This window comes from Netta rufina, assembly GCF_964035555.1.
Source record: "Netta rufina genome assembly, chromosome: 1".
Lineage (NCBI taxonomy): Eukaryota > Metazoa > Chordata > Aves > Anseriformes > Anatidae > Netta > Netta rufina.
The window spans coordinates 170,919,752-170,932,513 of NC_140123.1; the positions used below are offsets into that span (position 1 = coordinate 170,919,752).

General features: G+C 46.0%; 1 protein-coding gene across 2 annotated transcripts in view; it reads right to left on the reverse strand.

The window, feature by feature from the left end:
• MSRB3 (methionine sulfoxide reductase B3) overlaps positions 1 to 12,762 on the reverse strand; it is an 85,698-nt gene that overhangs the window by 72,446 nt on the left and 490 nt on the right. Inside the window, exon 1 of one of the 2 annotated variants that reach the window (XM_084302046.1) lies at positions 2,050 to 2,099. The exons of the other annotated variant lie outside the window; for it this stretch is intronic. The gene's annotated coding sequence lies outside the window, so the exon portion shown is untranslated. Of the gene's footprint in view, positions 1 to 2,049; positions 2,100 to 12,762 lie in introns of those variants that run through there. 2 annotated transcript variants of the gene reach the window in all.

The window sequence follows — 12,762 nt, forward strand, 5'->3', positions numbered from 1 at the left end:
CCTTCTTGTCCTGTCCAAAATTGTAAAGTCAATTGACAAAAGAAATTCATCTTTAAAGAGGGTTCTTGGGCTCTGCATTTTCACATGCTTTTATATCAACTGATAATGCAAACTGAGGGCGTCTCCATAAGTTCCTGATTTGCCATTAACACATGTTGCAAAAGCTCTCTGATTAGAGCAACATACTTTAATAATTAGCAGCTAACAACATGCAGCAAAACATCATAAAGAGAATTATAAACATAACCTTCTCAAAGGCTTACTAAAGAGGCATAAAATATTTTTAGAAGAAACTAATTGTGTTAGCCTTACAAGTATGCGAAGGAACTGTGGCATTTAACTTGCACACTTGTCTGTATATAGCTTTATTTCCACCTCCCCTCATAAAATACCAGCTCCTCAATTAAAGCCACAGCAGTCAGAAGTGCTCAGCCTGAATTCCCACGTCACTTTTAACGCTCGCAATTAAAGCACGTTCTCCATAGCTGTTCGCTCTGGAATGTGCAAACCGAACGTCAATCCAGTCTACTTTTAGGAAGTTTACGTTGTGCCCTGATAAAAGAGGTCATTACTGCCATATCCCATAATATCTGAGTGGAAAACCAGGAAATGTCAAGCCTTAAACTTGACGTTACTCCCCGTGCTGCAGAGCAAGCAGAGGGACAGGCGGGATGGGGCACAGGGGGTCCTGCTGCCCCAGGGCTCCCAACACCCTCTCTTTCTGACCTAAAATGGGGAAAAATGGCCTGATCTGGTAATTTTTATATCCTAGCTGGGATGTTTCAGCAGCAATATTGCCAATATTCATTATTTTAACAGCGCCACCTAACAGAGATGAGATTTCCTGCAGTCACTTTTTGATCCTCCTGCAGGCTACAGTCATCTTTTCAACCCAGCAATCCATTAAAACCTTGGAAAACGAGCCAGATTCTGAAACCGATGCTCACAACTCAGGATGATTTCACCGACTTCAACAGCTGAGAAGAAAATGTGCTAAGTAAGGAGGCAGCACTTTGTGTGCCTGTGAGTTTACGTTCATATTAGAACGGGTATCCGGGAACAGAGAAGTGATGTGTAAGAGAAAAACCCTACCTCTGGGCAGAGAACAAAGAGCTATATTTAATTTTCATTTAATGCTTGGATTGAGCTAACATTCTGCCTGGTACGGGCTGCCAAAGACGGGAAGCTCGCAGTCCCTTACAGGAATATCCCTCGCTGTTGGCTCAGCTGGCTCTCACGCTGCTCCCATCTCCAGCTCACGAAAACCAGACCGGCAGCAAACAGGCTCGTGAAACAAAAGCCCTGGGAGGTGTGCCCAGGGACCGAGTCGAGAAGGTAGGAGACAAGAAAGAACAATCAAAGCAAAGGCTTTTTTCAACATCTGTACCCTTATGGGGAAAAAAATGAGAGGGGAAAAGCACATCTCCCTGTTCTATAACTGCTCCCACTGAAGAAAAGAGCTGTGACACTGAATTCTCCTTGTTTTAATAAGTGCCACTTGCACACATCATCACAGTGGTACTGGTCCCCCTGAACTGAGAGCGTGGGCCAGGGCCAGGAGCCATGGGGGGAAGAGGACTAAGTGGCCATTAGCTAATTTATCACAGCGAGAAAGCATCGGGAGAGAAAGAAAGGATTACCAAAAGTAAGGCATGGGACTCTAATAAGGATATTAAGACCCGTGTGATAATGAATCACAGCAGTTCAATACTTGGAGTGCACAGGGCAGGAAGGTTAATTAATTCTCCTGTAAGTAACACAAAAGCTAAGAGGGTCCTTGCTCGAGGGGCTGGTTTTGGTCTTGAAGGAGGGGTGTGAAATGAAAGGAGGGAGACAAGACATTGCAAGCCTTGTGGGAAATAGAACAAATGGGAAGAGAAAAGTGAGGTTGCAAGGAGACAGGAACAAACGGTGTCACCCCAAGGAGAGGAAGAGAGGGAGCAACTGAGCCACGCGCCCCAGAGCCTGGGACAACCGAGGAGCTGTTCTGTTAAGCTGGGAGCCTCCGAGCCTCGCAAGCGCTCCCACATCCCATTGCCAGACTCTTACCCGACGGTTAGGGCTGGCAACACTTCCCACAGGAGCGTAAATATAGGTCAGCTGGGATTTTCCCCCATCTCTTCCTGCTCCTCCCAGATCCGACGCACCAAAATAGCACGCGGCTGCCGCGCTGTCGGTTCCCCTGCCCTGGGAGCCTGCCAGCACGCAGCTCATTCCTTGTACGGAGCGAGTTTATAAGCACGGCACTCATAAACCACTCGTAAATGGGTCTGCTGCGAGACGCAGGATCCTTTCAACATCTTGAAAATTATCTAATCTCTTCCAGTCCATCAGTCCTCTCCGGTGCGGCGGTAAAGGATTAATTGCTTCTGGTGCTGGCGTGATGAGATACAAGTGTTCTGGAAACAACCTTTTAATTTAACAATTCCTACTGGCAAGCCTGAAAGCTTTTTGCTTTGCTCACCAATGAAGAATTTGTTTTCAGTACTGAAGGAAAAAAAAAAACACACCACGGTTTTAAACCCCCTAGACTTGTGGGTTACTGCCGCGCAGGAGCTTTAACCCAAAGGTAGGCCAGCGCTGAAGACATGGAAGCTATTTATACTCGCAGCTAGATTTGGGGAGGCGTGCTCTCCCTCTCCACCAATATTTGCTTTGTCAAGCTTGCCAGCACAGCAGAACTCGTAAGCTTTCTCTTCTAGTTTTAATTCAGGAAAAATCCCGTTCATCATTTACCACTCTCCTTTTTTTTGCAGTGAACAGAAGCCCTTCAAAGGGAATTTCTGTTCTGCTTTCCCGAAACAACTTCAAAAAGAAAAAAAAGGGATAAATTTTCAAGGTTAAAGCAAGAAATCACTTGGAATTGAGTCCTTTTAAGCTGTGTTATGCAGTGCACCTGAGCTCAGGGCTCCCTCCTCAGCTTACAGCGCTGGCCTGCCCAGGTAAGGGCGCACAATGGATATGTGATAGGAGCCACGCCACTGGGGAATAACAGCTCATGAAATGAGGCAAAGAGAAAGCTCCAGTGAGAACTGATACGACTTCAACAGGACCTCCTACCTGAAACATCAGCAGAGAGCACTCTTTCCAAAAGGTACTCTGGAGCATCATCTTACTTGTTCCTCAGCTGAGACAAGTGAAAAAGCCCCGTGACACCTCGGCAAACGCGCTCCTGTCCCTGCCAGCATCACAGGTGAGCTTAAATTGAGAAATGGCACTCATCTTCGGAAGAAAACAAGGCCCCTAGGCACATCAGAGCTACAAGCAGTTAGCATTTCAGCCATGTTTTGGCTTCTGCTTTAAAGAGCTCTCAGAGAAAAAAAACTTTATCCAGGATAAGAGACCCCACAGAACCAGTGCTCCCTGCCACTCGGTGCAGGATCAAATGCCATGGGGTTACAACATGTACAGGAAATTACCAACAAATACTCACTAAGTATACGGCCAGAGGAATTTTTAGGTATTTAAAATGCTTTCAGGCAAAAAAGTGGATGGTGCTAATATCTATCTACACGGATATGCATGTAATATGCCCATAAGCGCCAGGAACCCTGCTACAAAAATAAACTTTCCTGGTGTAACAGACACATGGAGCCACATCCTACCTACACACATCAGCATGTGCCATTGCACTCAGCATTCAGTTCCTCAGCACAGGTCAGCTGGAAGATGTTATCTCTCCGTATTTTTATGATTTACCACATCAGAAAATATGATTTTTAAAACAAAACGTGAAGCAGACCCGAGTATCATCTCATATTTTGTAAAAATAAATAAAATTAAATTTGAAAAATTGGGAAAAAAAAAAAGCTTAGAAGCAGAGCTTTGTAAAATTTCCTCCTGATCCCTTGGCTAGCTGGCATACGGGCACTCCAGGCCAGCTGAGGCTGGTTGTTTGGTTTTTAGCCTCGCAGGCAGCAGCAGAGCATTTCGAGCTAAGGCCATGCGAGCTGCCTCTCCCAGCAGCCTCCCTTACATGGACATTTTCTCCATGGCCGTGCCTAAACCCAGTACCACTCCTCCCCACAGAGAGGAGCCATCTCCCTGCCATAAAACCGCACAGCACCATGAGCTGTCCCGCAAATTACAGCCCCGGCGCACACACGTCAGAGGAATAAAAGCACTCTGCAAAAACGTACCTTTGATCACAGAAATTGTGTCACGCTCGTATTTAGAACATCCTTGGGAATATACGAGAAAACCTCAGCCTTTTATCCAAAAATAGTTTTAAAAACATGGCATGAAGAAATTCTAATCCTGCACAAAGAATAGAAAAGAATTGCACACAAACGGTAATAGTTACATTAACCATCCCCAAAACAAAGAACCTTTATGCAGTTAAAAAGAAAAATAAAATTAAAACCACATCTAATCCATACCCCAAAAAGTCTCCCCTCATCAGAGATGTACTGATGTTTTTAAAGATTGCTAATGCACCAAGAAGACCCTACAACAAATAAGGAAAGAGGAGAATTTATTTTATATTTTAAATGTTCCTTGAATACACAGTACTACAATCCAACTGAGTTAATACTGAATGCCAGTGACTGAAAAGGGAGAGAGCAAAGACTATTTCTGCCCTAAGAGCAATGAATTTGATCCAGGTATGAAGCCTGCTTGCTTTTAAATATCTGCTCAAGCTGAACTCAACAAATACTTTATTTAAATCTCTGTAACACCATTTTCTTAAAACAAATCTTCACTTCCTTAGGCTATCTTTAAGCATGTTGATCAACAAAAAAATTACACTAAATTTTCTGCTACTATTTAATAACCAGGATTCTACGTATATCTACATGTATTTAGGGAATTACAGGGATAAATGCATTTATTCAGGGCTTCGTTTTCTTCATACAAGAAAAAATGTCCAAGGACAAACTTCCTTTAATGCAAAATTTTTCTTGGAAACTGTGAGCTGAATTCCAGTTCTCATTCCAGTTTAAAAAAAGGCACAAGCGTAACATTTTATTTTTTTTTAATTAGCTAAATATATTTACCCTGGATGTGCTGCACAGAATTCTGCACCACTGGGCATCCTGACGCTGGTTTTCAATTCATGAGCAAAAGAAATGTTAATTCTAGCTGAATGTATCGAGACAAGCTGTAAAGCCATGATTTCAGCTGCAGCTGCCAGGCTTGCTCCCTGCTCCTCTCAGCCTTAGTTTCACGGCTCTGGAGCTCCCACATGGCTCAGCACCCCAAGGTAAACGCAGGAGGTTTCTTTGCCTGAGCTGTTCTTACAAAGCACCAAGTTTCACAAAGCCTTGCCCCAAAATGCAGCGTGCTGCCACCCTGCTTGGGGTCCCGCTCCAGAGGAGGAAACACCACAATTAATGCCCCGCAAGTCCTCATTTCTCCTCTCAGTCCTGATGTCTCACACCACTCCCACAGACACGTTAGGAAGCCCTTACCAGCTGGGTGTTCGCTTCGAGGCTTTAAAAAACACAACACAACAATTCTTGGTTACCAGCCTGATGTGCTCGTTAGGTATGCTATTTCCATAGCACTTGGATAAATACGCAGAAAGTTTCTCATCCTCTTGTATTTATGTGTGTTTAATTAGGTGCTCACGGGTATAACTTCTCTAGATGCTTGGATTTATTACGTAGTTTCATAGGCAGATGATAAGAAAATAAACTATAAGCTATGCCATGCCCAGAAGCTGTGGGTGCCCCATCCCTGGAGGTGCTCAAGGCCAGGCTGGATGGGGCTTTGGGCAACCTGGGCTGGTGGGAGGTGTCCCTGCCATGGCAGGGGGTTGGAGCTGGGTGGGCTTTAAGGTCCCTTTCCACCCAAACCATTCTGTGACTCTATGATCAGGTAAGTCCGCCTGCAAATTTCAGTATTTGTAACCAAACACAAAGAAAGCAACAGGCACAACACATGATCAGGTTGGAAATAGGTCTGAAATATCTAGATGGCCTTCCATGCCACTGTATTTGAGGGACTTTTTTAAGGAACAGAGGCAATCAGGTAAAGCAGCTGCTATGACTGATTAGGGACTGCCCTGGCTCTGTTGCACTGATCCGTCTCTGTGCACGGCTGCCTGTGGAGCACGGCTGTCCCCTATGTCACTGATGGACACCATCCACCTTCAGAAAGGTTTGTCAGCCGGTGGACACCAGCACACAAACACCGACCTTCTGTTTCTGGCCCACGAACCCAAATATTTGATGAAATAGGGGATATACCAGAATCACAACTGGATACTGTGCAGTACCAATTGCTACCAAATTACATGTATGCACAGCCAGTATTGGTCTTCTGCTAGAGTCTGCATGGCCTGATCCTGCTCTAGAGCCCCCGAGCTTCCTGCAAACATCCTGCATCACTTGTTCACTTAGGAAGTAAATACTGCAGGAGCAAGTCCCAGCCCCAGCCAATAAATCATATGAACAGAGAAGATGAAAGATGAACAGATCGAGATGGTAATTCCCATCCCACAGACTCCTGAAAACTGAAGGACTCAGTGCTCAGGGCTTTGTAGTACTTGTTTTGGGGGTGTTTCTCCTATGACCCCTGTAAAAGTTTCCAATACTGCACCCATGTTCCCTGGTCCAAGGCTGACTTCTGCTGAGGCAGCCTCAGGACATCGCAGCCCACGGCACAAACAAGCCCTTATTTGGGCTGAGCCAGACAGGGTGGGCAGAAGTTTGGATGACAAAAATCAAGGGTAGTAGTCATTACTCCAAACCCCAAGTAACTCTGCCATTGCAATGCCACAGATTAGAAAACTCGCTCAGCTCCGGATTGAACTCGTACTGATTTCGTGTCTTGACCAAAGCCTAAAGACTCGGCCTGATTAAATCTTGCATTCCCTACAGTCAAAATTTCAGAGGACATTAACAATGCTGGAAGCAACCCTTCTCCAAAAGCTGAGGAGTAACATCCAATTTCTCCTCAAAGACCACCCGAAATACTCTGCAGAACTCCCATTCCTGATCTCCTGCTCAGGAAGGGCCCATTACGCCAATCCCATGTAAAACTTGAGGTGAACATTTTTCTCCCATCATTATTTTTCTGTCAACATAAGGAGTGTTGATGACTGTCCATTAAACCCCTGGGCTTGCGTTTCTTCTCCTACTTTGTCACAGCTTTGGAGACCTTTATCGAAACTTAACCAACTTTCATTCTCACTCAGAAATCCATTTCAGGTGCTTTAGCAAGATAAATACGAGACTGTGTATCTGAAATTAGGCACACTGATGTCGGATCACTGTACTCCTGGATTATGAGGCTATTTTGTGTCTGCAACCTTTGTCTGAGGTTGCACTTCTTTTCAGGGTTACAAAACTTACCCTAAAGTGTTTGGGAAACTACCTGAGACAATCCTTCATGAAAGGTAAAGCATCTCTGAGGATGTCTGAAAGGCTTTTGCCTTTACAAAGCTCACAGGTAAGCTGACAATGTCAAATTTTAAAAAGGGAGAAAGAGTGAGCAGTGAGCTGCATGTCTATAAGCATACCCTCAACATCCAGAAAGCTTTTAAAACACATTACAAAAAAAAATCCGCAATGGGCACCTAAAAGGTAATAAAGCAGCCAAGACAGACTTGCAAAAGCTAACCCCGTGAAACCAGTAACATTTCCTTCTGTTCTACAGGCAGGAGGAACGCAGCAAATGCACCAGAGCTCAAGCATGACAGACTTTTTGACAGAGCCCCCAGTGGTATTTTCAGAAGCAAGCTAGAAAAGCATCTCCCCTCTGGATCGAGGTCCTGCCAGTCGGGAGCACAGCTGACTGCCGGGCTGGAAGAACACCCCAGGGAGTCGACAAGGGCCCAGCACTTCTCTGCAGGGAAGTGGGTCTGCAGAGACATCAACTGACAGCAGCAGGAAGCGCTCCGAAGAGCTGGGCAGAACTCAAGACGATCCCAATAAATTAGAGAAATGGTCAAAAATAGTAGGATGGAATTCCATGCAGCCATGTACAAAGAACCATATTTGGACTTTATCAAAAAAAAAAAAACAGAAACACTCAAAAAATCCAAAAAATGGAAAACAAAAACAAAATGAAGAGCGCAAGACCCGCAGCAGTACTGCAGAAAAGGATGACAGGGTTACAGTGCCTACAGACTGAGCTAACGGTGTGATAGTACTGCAAAAAAAGGCAAGTGACAGCCTGGAGACTATTACAAAGAGAAGCATCATAGATAATAGCAGGGGCTGGGAGGAAATCTGCTCTCCTCAACAGCGAGGTACCAGCTGGAATATGGGGCTGGTTTGGGGCGTAAGACAGAAGTAACGTGGGAGAGTCCAAAAGAGGGGGAAAAAAAAAAAAAAAAAAAAAAAAAAAAAGAAAACTTCAGAAAGTCTGACATCTGCAAAAATTTTTGAAAAACTTTGTTTATCTGCAGGAGTGACTGTGGAGATGCAACAACGCTCTGAAAACCTGCATCTTATCTTAAATAGTGTTGCACCAAGAAGCTGTTACAGTGTGTGTATCCCTGCCAGCGTTATTACTTGCCTGGCATATTTTAAATAAAAAGCCATTACTCTATAATTCATATGTAGCAAAGCAATAAAACCTCTCCCCAGCCTTTAGCAGCTACTGCATTTCATATTTTAAAGGACCTCAAGGGCAGAGTCTGAGGGTCTTGCAGAGCATTGGCAGTCATCTGACCTGGCGTGGCTTGACCCCTGCTAAAATAGCTCGGCACGGCTCAGCACCTCTCTGAAGTTCAGAGGCAGGCAGCAGAGCTGCCGTGTGTTTTTGGGCGCAGGGTGCCAAGCTCTGTGGAAGACCAGAAATGAGGAAGAGCACACAGAGCAAGGTGTGCTATCAGCACTTCCCTCTGTCAATATGGAGTTAACAAAACTGATTTTAATGCTGGAAAAAAACAGGAGAAACTGAGGGTACCGCCCAAAGTACATTTTACCTCCTCCTCTCCCACAGACCCACACTGCAGCTGCTGCTGGTGGCACGATGCTGAGCCTCTCTGACCTGCTCTGCAAGCCTGGGCTTCAGGATCACAACTGGGTCAGTGCACGGCCAGACCGGAGCAGGCACAGCAACCTCACACCAAACCAGAGCATGTCTTAGGCTGGCCCAGCACTCCCGGACCTGTCACAGGGGTCCAAAGGCCAGACCACTGAGAGCAACGCCCTTGTGAACCTGACCCCGGGCAACCAGCCACGCAGATACTTGAAAATACCAGTGGCTAAAAGCTCTGGCACCTTCCCTGCATGCTTTTTGAGCCCCAGAACCAGGTGCTGGGGAATAAAGTTCAACGAGATCAGGGCAATCTCTTAGCCGGGCTGCACATTTTCGGGACTGTTTTCTCTTGGCATGGACTGGCACAGATCGCTTCCTCAGGAAGCCGCTAAGATGCCTTGGGTTGATTTCTTTTTTCCACTCTCATTGTGCAGTGGGAGTGAAACCGATGGCATTTGGCAGTAACTTTCCACCAGCACTATTGTTATTTCCTGGCAGCAGGGAGTTGTTTTCCATCAGGTGCAATGCAAAGGCGTTGTCCCTCTCTGGAAGAACAGGGAGTTAAAAAGCTCCAGGGGGAAATACACCCAAACGCCACGCTTGGAGTTCTTGGACCTGGTATCCTTTCCCACCAAACTATGCACACTATGTATGTTTTGCTAAATTGCTACCTACATTTCAAAGAAATCCTTAATCCCAGCATTTGGATGCTACTGAAAGGAAAGCGTGAGCGGGGGAGCTCGGCAGCAGTCCTGTCTTCACGTTTTGTCCGTGCAACACTCAAATGCTGAATGATGTTTAAACACAAAACTTACTGGAAAGATCATTTCCACCGCTCCCTGTAAATAAAGAAGCACTTGTGCTATTAATCATGTTACAAAACAATGCTGAGCTCAAATTTAAGTGCGTGAAGACAGCAAAACTGTGTTAGCACCTTATAAGTTTAAGCGCTGCTCTTGCCTGTTTTGGGCTGGTATTGTTTCAACTCCTCAGGTCTTAAAGTCCTTACTGAGAAAAGCCTCTTTATTCCCCGGAACAGTTGCTGGATTGTGTGGCTTTCAGATAATGCTATTGGAACTGAGGCTGTTAAATGAGAACCAGAAGGCTGGAGCTAAGGAGATAAATTATAATTTCCAATCGCCTCCTGATGAATGGAGCTCCCAAAGAGCTCCCGTGGCCTGCTTTCAGACAAAACAGAAGGATCACCATCCTCACAGGTAAAGGACACAAAAATCCCCTTTAAAGCCCAAACGCCATTCTTCATCTTCTGGTAGAAGCTGATGATATAACACACGCTCCCATCCCTTTCTTAAGTGCCAAATTGGAAATTACTTCTAGAACACTGCTAGTTAGTTATATACCCACACATTTCCACAGAGGAGGACTTAAATGCTTAGTTTTGTGCTGCTGTAATAGCTTACAGAGAACCCAACATCCTTCTGAGGTGAATGAAGTATCTGGAAAGATAACAACGCAGCCTCACAGAAGCGACAGGAGCGAGGGAGGTTAACCAGTAGCCGCTTCATGCTCTATGAGACAAAAATGAAGGCCCCAAAGGCTGTAAGTTTTTCTGGTTTTGTCCTTAGGTTTTCAAGATCTCTGCTTACACGCGGAAAGTTGCCTCTGAATAAGTCCATGTATGGACACGAGTACTCCAGAGCAAGAAACCACCGATTTCCCCGTAGTCCTGGGGTCTGTTCCAAAACAAGCATACCAGCTCCAGAGTGACTCGGGGGCAGCTAAAATCCCTACCCTGCTTTATCCTACATTCATTCTATACACACTGCTCTCAATGCACCAGGAATGTGAGGTTCCATTTTCCTGGGGGTCTTTTGGCTGAAGGAACCCGCAACCAATTCAGGGCTAGACCGAGCTACAGTAAGGCGGACAGTTTACCCCAAGTTGCCATCAGCTAAACCCTGCACGGTGCAAGGAAGTTTGTGCCTTGGGGGCTGCCAAAACTAGAGCTGTTAATGAAACTAGAAAAAGAATACAAAGGGAAAAACAAAAACAAAAAAAAGGTCATATTCCCTATGTAGGGCTGACACAAATGTTGCACGTTGCCTGAGTGTTGATCTGTAATGAGGACGCACTTGAATTATGCAACTCACCGGAGCTATCTGAAAATTGGATGGCTTTACTGCATCGCTGCCTTGTAGCAGTGCCAGCCAGATGCAGACAGGCAGACTTCTTGACCTTCTGGCTGAGAAGATTAAATCCTTAACAGCAAGATCTCTTCTCTCCCTCCTATTCCCCCATCCTTTCAAATACACCCAAGAACATAACAAAGAAACCTTTAACCATTTATTTAAAGGGAATTTTAACTTTCTAGCATGTCTCAGGTTGGGCTTTAAATAAATAGGCTGGGCTTTAAATGATACAGAAGAAAGTATCATCTTTAAAGCTGACTAAATGCAAGCAGGCAAACAAAATCCTCTTCATACCTTCCTAAATATCAGGGCAACGTACCAAGTATCTTCCTCGTGCGCAAGTTTCCCTTATCACACAGCTGTGAGGAAATCTTATGGTACTTGCAAGAGCAAAATCCATATTAACCAAATCCCTGAGGGAGCATATAAACAGCACCCCTTGGAAAAATAAACAAGGTCATTGAGTCAAAAGATTTTATTTTCGTCAAGGATCAACTGCTTTATATGGCTTTGATACCAAATATAGAAACATTACAACGGCACTATTTTTAAAGATTGTGTTTTTTCGGGGGGAAAAATAGAATTCTTTTTTTTCTCCTAATAGGTCTTCTGTAATGTGTATTGTAAAGATCCAAGCAACGTCAGACAGGAAAATGACCAACCAACCGCAGTCTGGGACTGAGCTATAGATGGCTGAGCTCCACCAGCCCCGGTGGTTTTGAGAAATCACTGCAGAACTTCGTCCAAAAAGTAAAATCTCCTTACAGGAATTATAGGATTATCTAGCAACGCTGGTTAAACTATTCGCTTTACTTAATTCCCTACGTATATTTAAAAAGGTGGCTAAGGGATGCTGCTCTGAATTAAGCCGTGCCTACAGCAACGCGGGCGATTCTTTTCGCAACTATGAGCAAACGTCTGACGAGGATGACGAGCCACATGGAAACTGCTTCCAGACCCAGGCTTTAAAGGGCACCGTTACCAACCAAATTTGGCAGCCCAGGGGCCGTGACGAACGGCGGAGGCATGCAGTTGGGAATCGTCAGCAAGCAGAACCGCGAGCGCTCGTGGCAGCTCGGCGAGGGCACGGGCAGGACGAGAGGCGAAGCATCAGCCCCTGGGCTGGAAATACCCGGCGCTGTGCCCTGGTGGGAGCAGAGCCGGGTTTTCCTTGTAGGGTCTGCTCGCCCCAAGCAGGCCGTGCCAGGCGGGCGAGGTGTCTGCCCGCTGCACGTCGCGGCTTTGGGACCGAGCTGGTGGCCACAGCGGGAAGCTTGGGAGGGAAAGAGCTCCAAGCCTGACGCGTACACAAAGCTCTGCGCTCCCCTAGATATATATAAGCTCAAATCTCTTATGAATAGCCGGTATTTATCGCTGGGGAGCAGCAAACACCTGGCACTGCCCATGAACACCCCTCGTTAGGCTGTGTTTTCGGCAGCCCTTTGGGGTCAGGGTGCCTTGGGGCAGCCCTTACGGGGACCCCAGAGGAGCCGGCGTTTGCCGCAGGTCTGTCACAGCCACACGGAGCTGAACTCAGCCTGGCGGCTGCCCTGGGGCAGAAAGGAGACCCAAAACCCGCTGGATTAACCCGAAAAGGGGCCGGCGGGGAAAGAAAGGGGCCGGCGGGACCCCAGCCGCAGCTCGGACGCGCGCAGCGAGCCCTTTGGGGTGGAAATAA